Here is a 12930-nt window from a genome sequence, read left to right as displayed (position 1 = left end):
GTTTCAAGTAGCTATACAGTCAACTCAGAACTTGTATTATTATTTGTTTTTTATCTTATCTTTTTTTTATCTGTATTTGTATATTTTTATATTTTTGTTTTGTTTTTTTGGCTCTCATGAAAAATTTTGACTACCAAAAAAAAAACCATTTTTATCGTGGAATAGATTATTGAGCCATCCCTCATTTCTTTATATATTGTTTCCAAGAAGCCAGGCTTAATTTTTTCCAGTGATCTTGAGCAATAGCTGTAGAGATTATGTGAAGGTCTTTCAAAGTTTTTTTGGACATTGACTGCTTTTTCACTTACTGTAATTTAGGTCCTTGTACCTAACCATTTTGTCACAAATAACACTTTGTCACTCTTTTATTATCGCTTTTCCTGTATTGACAACTTTAGATCATTTTAAATTTACTTACCAAATTAGCTGAAGTGCAGAACATCAGTGATTGGTAGTTACATTCCTCAACGCTATACGATTTTTTTAAAAATACATTATTACTGGAGAAAGCAATTTTTATTTTATAAGCTTACTATTATCTGAAATATTATTTTGGGTGTAACCGATTGATCTTTTCAATATCTAACATTTGAACACTCAGTTATACTGTACTATATACTATATGCTATACTATATACAGTTAGGTCCATATATATTTAGATGACTGAAAAATATTCCAATTATAGCTATATAATGGACGTAATGTGTAGACTGACCTTTCATTTGAGGTGTGGCAGGGGCGTGGTCTCTGGCTCCGCTGCAGTGTGTGTGTGTGGGGGGGGGGGGGGGGGGCAGCGGGCTCGAGGGCCAGTGCCAGGGAGGCTGAGGGCCAGGTGGAGGGGATTTCTCTAAGGAATGTCCCTCTTTTTGAAGTGACGCTGAGGACCAGGGAGGGGTGCGTCTGCTGAGGCAGCTGGGAAGCTGTCCAGAGCAGTCAAGGTGCCAAACAGGAAGCTCTGTGGCAGAGCTCCCGTGAAGAAAAGCATCTAGTGGTTGACACCCTGTAAATATAAACTGATGCACTATAACCGAATGTTGTGTGGGTCCGTGGTGTGTCACATGAGGGTATTCACATTCAAACTGAATGAAGAGTTTAGGAGTTTCAGCTACTTAACATGTGCCACCCTCTTGTTAAAGGGATCAAAAGTAAATGGTCAAATGACTTAAAGGCTATTTCATGGGAAGGTGTGGGCAGTTCCATTGTTATGGCATTATCAGGTCAGCAGATAAAGGCCTGGAATTGATTTGAGGTGTGGTGTTTGCATTTGGAAGATTTTGCTAAGAACAGACAACATCCAGTCAAAGGAGATCTTCATGCAGGTAAAACAAGCCATCCTTAAATGTACAGTTTGGTAGATCCTGATAAAGAAATAGAGCACAGGTGAACTCAGCAACACACCTGGATGTCCACAGAAGACAACAGTGGTGGATGATTGCAGAATCATTTCCATGGTGGAGAGAAACCCGTTCACAACAGCCAACCAAGTGAACAACACTCTCCAGGATGTAGGCATATCAATATTCAAGTCTACCATAAAGAGAAGATTGCGTGAAAATAAATACAGAGGGTTCTGTGCAAGGTGCAGTGCGACCAAAGAATAGAAAGGCTAGACTGGACTTTGCTAAAAACATCTAAAAAAAAAAAAAAAGGCAGCACAGTTGTGGAAATACATTCTTTGGACAGATGAAACCAAGATCAACCTCTTCCAAAATGATGGCAAGAAAAAAGTATGAAGAAGGCGTGGAACAGCTCATGATCCAAAGTGTACCACATCATCTGTAAAACACGGCGGAGGCAGTGTGCTGGCTTGAGCGTGGATGGCTGCCAGTGGCACTGGGACACTAGTGTTTACTGTGGTGTGACACAGGACAGAAGCAGCCGAATGAATTCTGAGGTGTTTGGAAACATACTGTCAGCTCAAATCCAGCTAAATGCAGTTAAATTGATTGTTAAAAAATGTTTTAGCTATTCACATTTTTATGCAGTCCTTTTGTTCAACCCACTGAAATAAAGCTGAATGTCTGTATTTCAGCTGCATCTGAGTTGTTTCATTTAAAATTCATTGTGTTAATGTTCAGAACCAAAATTAGAAAAAAGTTGTTTCTGTCCACAAAGTTATGGACCTAACTGTAATTCTAGTAGCATGGTGGATATAGTTAGTTCTGTTGTTGTTATCAAGCACTACTAGGGTTATGCTTCATTTGTTTTTATGAATTCAAGGATTCAAGAAGCTTTATTTGTCATTCGCATCACATGTTAACATGAGGTGGAACGAAATTATGTACACACGGTCCCAAAGAGCACAGGAACTCACCATGTATCCTGCCTTCAATCTTTAATAAATTATAGTGTTATTTGCCCCTACTTTTGAAAGCACATGAAATTACCATAAATATGCTTACAATCACAGTAGTAAATAAGATCTTGTAACCTGATATTGTCAGAAGTAGCATTATTGCTCGCTCAACTCCTGCTGCTACCATCACAGCGCACTTTTTGCTACTACTAAAAATAACACTACCAGCAGCTTTGAATTCACAGCCGCTGGCACATCATCCTAACCCTCTCACTCCGGCATCCATATAAAGCTCTGCCTTCCCACTTGACTGGCTGATGATGACTTACAGCATCCTAGATTCCCAGACACCAGAGCTGGCCAGCAAGGAGGAAAAGAGGGTGCAGGCTGAGATGCCAGCTAGCTGGATCGGGGCATCTGTTCTGGATGATTTAGGCAAAGGCCTCAACTCTGCAGCCACGAACAAATCACTGCTTTTCTCCTTTTTAAAGACGGACCATTTGCTTTCCTTATTCCACTACTAACAGACAGGAGCTGCTCAATCCATACCTAAAGACATCATATTTATCCTCTGTAGACCTTGCTGTGGCTGCAGTATTGGAGGACGCTTGCAATGACGTCAGTGGTAACAGTGAGGATGGGTAATGAGATGGAATGTATCGCCAAGGATAGGTATTTATTCAAATGTAATGTGCCAACCCTCAATCTGGAAGCTTATATGATGGTGGTGTCTGTGGTTTAATGTCTGCAGTCTCAAACCAGGGTTATTAATCTCCAGGGACTATGCTTAGCCCTGAGGGACAAAGATCTAGGTATGGAAATAGGTCCATTCATGACTTACCATATATGAGCTTGGTTCATTGGTGGAAGAAAGAAAATTAACCACAATCTTACTCATTCCCTCTGTACCAATTAAGTTCAACTTACTTCCCCTTTTCTTACAAATACCTCAGCTTTTCCAATATGTATATAACACAGTCCAAGTTTTTTTTCTACCAACTGGTCTAATTGTAATTCAAGCCTCTTGTCTCTCCTGGTTTACCCTCAGAACATTCAGGTAGACTTGCAGACTCTGCTACTTTAAGGATTTGATACCATTCCAGCCATGTATCAAAACAAAATAAGAACCATAAGAGTGTTGAGGCGTGAGGGCAAAAGAGTCGAGAATAATAATAGTTCTGGGTTGTTATCCCGGTTGCTTAGACCTCTAAAAGGAAAAATAGCCCAATTTGGGCTAAAAGGAAATCGTACCAGCCTTGATCTTGGACTGAATCATTACCTCCACAACAAATCAAATTTGCATCAATGATTATTTTCCAAGGGAAGAGAAAATTCTTGCACAAAGTTTCCAGAGGTATAAACAGCAATTATTGACAAGCTTTCACCACAAAGGTAACCTAACCCTTCTGAAGAGCATGCAGCGTTCAGCATGTGATATGTATTACTTATCCAAATCTTTACGAGTGTTGCATTGCTGCATGATACAGTGGGCTTAATGTGAGCGGGCAGTGGCAATTGAGATTATTGAGCTGTACTAAAGTGTCTCAGTTGCCAAAGAGAAGGTAAACTTTATTGGATCTTGCAAAATTTGATAGCTTAAAGAAGAACTTGATCTGCCCTTTCTGTCTGCTGTGGTGTTGTTGATGCTCCTCTGGACGTGCTGATACACAGCTACAATATCCAGACTGGTGTCATTTAAGTAATTCTGCCTAAAGCCAGTGCGATGATGATATTTGAAGAAGGTGGTTTGAACTTTTGCACTGTGTTATTCAGTGGTGGAAAAAGAGCCACTGCTCAGAAAAGCAGCAATTTAACAAGAAAAAATCAGTTAAAGGTAAAAAAGGGATACTCTTATAATTGGACTTGATAAATAAAATAAATTATAAATTATATGACAATATGAAATGATAAAACAATGACAATAGTAACTGATATAACTGTTTTGCAAAAAATGGACTGGCAATACATAAATAAGCATAAGCATAATTTATGCTTGGGGCAGGGTTAGGGGTTACATGCCATCTGATCATAAAATACCGAGTCACATTTCAGTTTAAATATTGAATATTAGTGCATGTTGCTATTAGCAGGAGCCAGTCAGCTATTATTGGACATGCCAGACATTTTACAGTAAGTTGATCAACTATATTAAAATGTGACAATTTAATATCTTCACACTTCAAGCCTTACACAAAATGTTAGCTCACCATTATTTGATGATATGGTGTGATTGTCGTTGACTCGCAATAGCAAACTGCTAAAACATGAAGGGTGGTGCTGGTGTGTTTTGGGGCTTTTATAACTGAATTATTTCATCAATAAATTCTCCAGCTGTAACACTGATCCAGTCACATGTTAGCATCTGCAATGATGCATTGAATGCATGCATTCATCCACAAAGAACACACATCATTCCACTGTGAATGTGATGTTACATTCTGCATTTATAAGACAGGGAAGTAACTGCAAAGTGACATACACTGAAAAAAAAGGGATTGTCCATCTCTTGGATTCATGTGAGCGTCTTGCGTTTATTCAACACAACTGCCTCATGCTTTAAAGTTAAGTGTAACTATATTATGTAGAAACTACAAGATATGCAGAGAGGGAATATTAAATTGTTCATTGTTCACTTGTTCATGTTCAAGTGAAGTAAGTCAATAATATAGCAATGTTAAATTTCGCAACACCGCACATGATTTCACGCTTTGGATCGTGGTTTGAGGAAGGCATCTATCTCAGTCAAGTCGAGCAGCCTTTACTTTTTTGGTATACCAAAAAAAGAAAATTGGGTGGTTGTTACATTTACAAAAGTCTAACTTGTAATTTGAACAAAATAATTTCATGTTTCTATGGTGAATGTAATTAAATCATGTAGGATCTATATAAAATTCAACAACTTAATTTGTTCTTGTTGAGATGACATGATACAATCTAGTAAGAGTGGTTAGTTGCTGGACTCGTGAAATTCACAAGATCATGTGAGATTTCAAACTGCAGGAAAATCACTGGCTTTATAAGAGGCAGACAACTACACACACACCACATGTATGCTATCGCTATTTACGGTGGTTTAACCTGTCAAGGACAAAAACGTACAGATTTCAAGCCTCAAGTTTCACCTGGATTGGTGGCGTGTTGGTTAGTGCTGTTGCCTCACGGCAAGAACGTCCTGGGTTCAAATCCACAATCTGGCAAGTTGGCAGTGGGTATTCTGGTTTCTCCCCACAGTTAAAAGTCATGTAGTTATTTGAGATAGGTTAATTGGTGATTCCAAATTGCCCATGAATGTAAGTGCAAATGGTTGTATGTCTCTATGTGATAGACTGGTGAGCTGTCCAGAGTGTACCCTGCCTCGTAACCTATCAATTCAGGGTTATGCCCCTGCAACCTGGATAAAGATCGTAGTTGTTGTAAATCCATTCAATTTTTATGTTAACCAGACTCTAGACTAGTATTTAAATGACCACGTAGTATTGGGGTAAAAGTTATTGAATAGTGTTGGAATTAAATGACAAAATATTGAAGGATTAAAATATTCCAACTTACTTCATCTAAACATGTTTCAATCACGTTTTATCAACACAAAATGCACAGGTTTATTGAATATGAATAAGTTGTGTTAATTTAACTGAGTACTACTGAATTAAGTAAATCCAACATGGTCTTTTTTTCAGTGTAGGTACTTTGCTTTTATATAGTAATAAAACCAGAACAGAACTGTGGTTGTGCTCAGACTGATTGCAATATGTAAACAATCTAGTCACCAAATGGGAAAAAATTCAACGCAATCACCGGGCAACCACCAGTTTGTCATAGACAGGGAGGCTGCTTAGTGCGAGTAAGCCATAACATAATCCTCTTCTATGTTTTTTTGTTTGTCAAATGCTGTGTTAAGGTTATAATGTGCAATCTTAAAGGTAATAGTGGATACATGCAAAAGTACAACAGTTTCAATAGTTTCACAAATGTTGGGGAGTTTATTGACATTATTTATACAATTATATCGCATTTAGTGGAATAAACTGTTGTTCTTAAGACCATCATCACAGCCTTACTAGCTATAGAAGCATTCTTGATCAAGAACAATTGTTTATTATGTTTGTTTGTTGCCTTTTAGCATATTTATTGAGTTACTTCCTCTGCAAGGTTTGATAACTGATAAATAATTAAAAGTTTACAAAGCGGATCACTACCAGTACTGATTGAAATACATTATGCTTTTTGCACAAATCAACACAATTTGCAATGTAAAATGTGACAGTGGAAGAAGTATCTCCATAATCTGTTTTCATGTGAAAGATCCCACTTTGACCTCAGAGGAATATGTGCTGAAATTAGACTCTATGGTTCGGCTCTGCCAAAAACCTTCAAACTTTGGCCAACACTAATACCGAGGGAAGGTCACGGGGCCAAGTGCAATTTCGCTGATCAACTTTGTCATTTAATATAGGAAATGTACTGATTTATATGCAAGAATTTACACCTACTGTTTATTAGATTTGGGAAATCATAAAGTTGCATGCACACTTTTAACTTTAATATGGCCACTGGAAATCAGATTTAACAAGTACCATTAGTGACTCCCGAAATATATGCATGTTTTAGTGTTTCTGAAATGGAGAAATGCATAATTAAAACTTTTGGCTGTTCGAAGTCCAGATGAACAAAGAGTCCATTAAAATGCTGCCATAGGTAATGGATTTTTTTTTTTTTACTTTGGCAAGCATTCTAACTATTCATTTTTGATGAGGACCCAACTCATAAACCAAGTACTTTTATTTTGTTTTTCAGTTTTTCTATTAGTCTGCTGGCAATGCCCCACTGCTTCAAGCTTTCTCTCTGTGATCTGTTACTTACTTTATGCTGTTTTCAAGGACAAAGAATCCTCCACCAGCAGGACTTTACTCTCAATTATCATTTAAAAAAAAATCTTACCTTAAAGTACTGTTGGAAACTGGCTCCACAATTTACATATGTAAGAAGTGGATGAATAAACGAGTCTGTCAGGTTTACACAAAACTACGTAAATGTCTGAGAAATATCACAGTAACTGCCAACTAACTGGAGAAGCACTTTGTCATTGTGCTGTGGCTCATGTTGCATGACATCCAACTGCAGTGGAACAGGGTTTCTAGTGCTGTCTGGGAGATAGAGACTGAATGGAACCCATCACTATTACCTTGAATGTTTGGGGTCAACCATTTGCCATACTCCTCTCTCTGCAAGCAGATGGTAGCATTGCTAGTCTGCCAAGTTTGCGCTGACAAGAATGCGTTTGTGTGACCAAAGTATCCATTGGTGTACATATGTGTACGTGACCACACATAAAATTGTACACGGCAATAATATGCTAGAGTTGATTTTTATTCATCGTGAAAACCTACTCAAAAATTCCCCCTGTTGTCCACAAACAAGAGTGCACTGGTGTGTTTTCATGTCTATTACAAATCCTGTCACAGGGAAAGGGTGTGATGGGTTTTGACTGGATGGATGTAAAAGGAAGATGTACTGTAACCTTAGAAAATAAAAAATGAGATGCAGGCAAACAGTGTGAAGTAGATAATACAAAGGGAGTTAGTGGACCACATTGCATATCAGTATATCCTGCAGTTGGGGTTCTGAGTTTCTCACTGCCATAATTAGCATGTATCAAGAAACTTCAGGCACTGTCAGGGCAGAGCCTGATCTTCAACAGGTAACAGTGATGAGTAGTCAGGCTTGTAGCCTCCATTTCTACCTTTACATGTTTCAGAAGTATAAGATCTGATTTCCTTTGTTTGCAGCTTAACTTTGTGTTCACATGTAAAAACACTAAAAGAAAGACTGTACGTGTGTTTTATTGTGTGGAACTGTAGCCTAATGTTTATACTGTTAACTGGTAATTATTTGACAATGCATTTCAGGTCATTTTAGGAGTAAGCAACATATGATTTTACTTTTAAGAAAAGTAATGAATACTGCGTATTAGAGTACTTTTTTTGAGTAACGACCCCAAGACTGATGGTCAGCCACCCTATAGGCAGTGGAATGGATAACCTATCATGAGAATAAATTAAACCACACACAGGTGCAGCTCTTATGGGCTAGATGGATGTAATTAATAGCAATACTACTGGTGATGCCTTAAAGCAAGATCCTTGGCCTAGCGCATCATAATGCAACAGGTAGGTGAATGCTGAATCAGGCGCTAACAACAGTTAGCAGTCGAGCATTCATTTAGGACCCATGAAGAAATCATTTATTGTGTCCTTAATTTACAATGAATAGGAAAGCACCTGGGTCATTTATAAGGTAATATGCCATGAATTCCACTTCCATAGTGCTCCATAGAAGCCTAAAGTTTGTGCAAAGCTAAGGCTGTTAGCCTAGCTTAGCACAAACACAGGAAACAGCTTCCAAGAGGTCGTAGTGCCCCGTGGGTTTCTCACAGGCAATTAGGGAAGATCAGGCTATGTCACAGATGGCATATAACCCCTCCCTGCCCCCAAACTAACCATTTGCAACATAAAAATGAAACATTTTGGAAAAAAGTCTATAATTCTTGATAATGATTTGTAATATGTAATATGGTTGAACTTTCCAAGTATTTCAATGACTGTCCAATAAAGGGTTTAAGGCTCTACTAATATACAATACATGACTGCAATAAAATGCAGTATTTGAATGACAGACATTACAATGTTGACATGATATATAGGTACTCAAACTCGAGAGAAGGAAGTGCTCAAACACCACTAAAGCTGCAATGTGAAGGAATATGTGTGTCCCATTGTTCCCAGTTGGAATGAGGTTTGGCAAAGTGCCTGGGAACTCCTCTGAGACCAGAACTGTAGCACAATAATGTTTACCATTCCTGGATGGCAGCGCAGACACAAATATGATGTCTTACAATGCCTATGGAATCAAAGAACATGTTATTGCTTGTTTGCATTCATATAAGCATGTAAAGCTTTGCCTGTGCAGTCTCCCCAGCTTCCACATATATTTCCAATCTCTGCTGCATCACTCTCAGAGTATAAAATATCCTTTTGTGGTTGCCATTAACATTCACCCAGGAAGCTCAATCAGTAGCCAATTCTGGTTTTCCCTCCTTTTTGTAATTAGGCCCCAGGCCTTGTTTGGGGTAGGCTTGTGCATTCTGGCTGAGAAGACATGCTGAGAGGGGATTTGTGGTTTGGGAAGCCTGGGCTGGAAAGAACAACTGTCTGCTGGAGCCAACGACTTGCCCCCTCTCCGATTTGACACATGCCCTACACTGTGACAGACTTTGCAGACAGGATACAGCCTCAACATGTGCACAGTCGAGACCTCTGCCAGAGAGCCTGGAGCTGAGAAGCCAGCGCAACAACCAGAAAGGAGTGCGGAGGCCGCAGAATATCCTCTGGAAGAAGATAGCAGCAGTCTGGAGCCTCCTGGTCAAGAGGCTTTGGAGTACAAGAATCGCCTGAGGCCAATAGTTTTAATTCCACGGGCAAAAGTTCCTCATATTGTTGAAATTACCACATAGTCTCGCTTGCATGTGCGCGCAAACTCAAGCTGACACAAAGGCATGCCTGCACATTGTCCACACATTCATAATCACACTTTCATAACCACACATTCTCGTCTTCTTTCCCTCTCTCACACACTCACATGCTTTTCTCAGGGATGTTCTCTTGCCTTGAGAGGAAATTATTTCCCAGCATTGATGCCCTTGGAGAAAAAATTAACTTTGCATTCATGCCGGTGCAATTGTGTACAGGAAAAATAAAACAGAACCAACAAGGAGACATTGTGCAATAGGAGCCAGAGAAAAAAAGTTTTTCCAGATTACACCACTAGTTCATAAGCAATGCTTGCAATGTATTATGTATTGCAATCCCTTCAGTTTTAAATGTAACCATCTCGCCTCTTTATCAGCATGTATTGAAGCAGTTCTTGACTATGTTATGCAAATGGGTGAATGAGATGCTTTCAGCTGGATCTAAGTAAAAAAAATAAAAACTGCTTTGATGAATATACGCGTGTCAAACATTGTGCACAAAATGAATTTCATTGCAAAAACAGCATTATATTGACATGACAAGCCAAGCAGATCTATGCAAATACCACAGAATTAAGGAAAGTCATTTATTGCAGTGTACACGTGTTAATATTCAAAGGTAACTGAGATGGAACAAAGCACTCAAAGTTGCAGATTATTGTAAATTTTGCTAATTGAGCCCCGGATGGCCAACTGCATGAAAGACATCTCATTGCAGGTCTTTAAGTTAGGTACTACTTGACAGATCCATCTTAAGCAATCCAGCTACTTACTTCTTCTGCATTAAGTGTGTTTGGAGAGCCAAACACACTTAAACACAGCTTCACAAAAAAAGGAGCGGGTCAGGTCGTCCCTGCTGTTGGCCAAAACACTATCTCATCGCCAAGCCCGGCTGTGTGACTGGACAGGGCTGGATTTAGCACTGCATGCCTCATCCATCTTTGGCACTTCCAGTCTCTCTCCCTAAATCAGACAAAGATGGATGAATTTGCAGGAAGCCTCACTCCTTCTTTCCATTCACTCCCTCACCTTGGGAAAGTTACCCTGCTCCACTTTCTGCATTTGTCTGCCCCTTACCTACACTCATATTTTTTTCTCGTCTCCTCTACTTTGGTCTTGCACAGTCACTCTTCTTACATTCTTACTCTTGTCCCAATCCCATGGTCTTTTCCACAGGCTAGCTCCTTGCCCTTTAAATGCAGTATAACATTATTCAACTTGTTAAAATACTAGACAACTTCAAACAGTTGTGCATGGTCAAAACTTTTCTTTAGGGGTTGTTGCCAGAGAAATGTAGTTAACATTCTTGCATTTTAGCTAAAACCATTTTTTGACTTAATTTTGTTGTGTAAACGTAACCAAACTGCAACTGAAAATATAATAGAAAAGGGTCAATCTTGCTACGTGTTCCTGTGGCCAACGGGCACAAGAATGGCATCATGAACATTTGGCAGCATTATCTGGCATATTTCCATTTGCTAGTTAGCATCATATATATTGTATAGCTGTTGGGAACATCATTAGATCAGTGCTTAGTTATTATGAAAGTATGTGACAACTGATACTTCAAAATGAATGGGGCTGTCCATTCAAGTGGTCAAGATTCGGGCTAAACACCAAAAATGTAAACCTCATAATGGTGTTACAGGAAAACTCGAGGGATCCCCAATGTCATCAAGCTTCATCCTCTGGGAACTCTCCGTGTTTTTGCAACATGTTGTTCCAGTTCTTCCAGCCAGTTACTATGTCAGTCCCAGTGTTGCAATAGCAAAGGCCATCGATCACCGGTGTCAGTGGGCTTATCGTGTGGGTATGATGAATATCTTAAAAAGAAAACGTCACAGCTAAAAAGCTAACTAAACCCCAACATTTTTATCTGCTTTTGTTTTTAAAAGAAAATTGTGGGAATCATCCAGTGTCTATCATTGAAATCCATCCAAGAGTTTTACAAATATATTGTTCAAAGTGGGGGCATTTGATGAGCATTGCCATTCAGAGTCATACACTTGGGTTACCAAAAGAAATTTTGTTAAAACTCTTATGCGCATCTTTCAATCTTAGGGGGCACATTTTTCCTATCTGACAGTGCTTTAATGGTTTACCAGCAAGCATCTTGCCTTTGCCCAAGCACTTGATGGTCACAAAACAAACAAAACGTGTCGTGTAATAAAAGTAATATTACTTGAGAAATAACCTAATTCAATCTTTGTCATTCAGTGCAAGTGTTAATTGTAAATCACTGTCATCACCCCAGCTTTTGATGAATAGGCTGATCAGGCACAGTTCTTATCCAGTCCTCATAAGCTCCTCATCCTCAGGCTCATCCTTTTCAGCTAACCTGACCATTGTAGAGCAGCCAAGGACAAGCAAACCCTTTCCAAGGGCTAATCTCCCAGAGAATCCAGGATTATGAGCAGCACTAACAGTGAATTCACTATACACACCAGGCTGAGCCAGCAGCTTAGAGGGATTAGAAGGTTCTCTCCTCAAGCTTTAGGATCAGGTATGCACTAAAGTCATGCTCCTAGACCCTAGACCACAGGGAGAAAACACTGATGAGCAGGTGCTTCTGTAGAAGTGATGCTAAGATTTAGTCTGACTTAATACAAGCACACGCCAAGATTCTGTTTTCCTTGACTCTACAAGGATATGTTTGGCCCGCACAGCTGAACACAAGGAAAAGATTTATCAGATTCATGACTGTTAAATGGTGTGTAACACGGTTTTTCTTCCTCTACAAATCAAGGTTGCAGACAGGCTAAAAATAACATTACATACAGGTTAAGGTTAGTGCATGACATTCACAGCCTCTTTCCAATGTATGTCACTCACTGCTGTATTGCAAAGGCTTTACCCAAATTCTTCATCTAGACTACAGATGGCACTGTTGCCTCAGTGTGGCTAGACCTGAAGACCTGTATCTCATAATGATAATAATGACTTCAAACACACTGATTGACAACCTTTATTCAGCTTTTATAAGTTCATAAATGACCTTCTGAAGTACTGAAATATTTACATGGGCGCATGGGAGCATTAAAAATAAAAATAAATAAATAAAAAAAACACAGCTTCAAATCAAATGACTCCAATTATGCAACTATAAGA

Source organism: Neolamprologus brichardi, chromosome 11 (genome assembly GCF_056152115.1).
Source record: "Neolamprologus brichardi isolate AB-2024 chromosome 11, ASM5615211v1, whole genome shotgun sequence".
NCBI classification, from domain to species: Eukaryota; Metazoa; Chordata; class Actinopteri; order Cichliformes; family Cichlidae; genus Neolamprologus; species Neolamprologus brichardi.
This window is presented reverse-complemented; position numbering follows the sequence as displayed.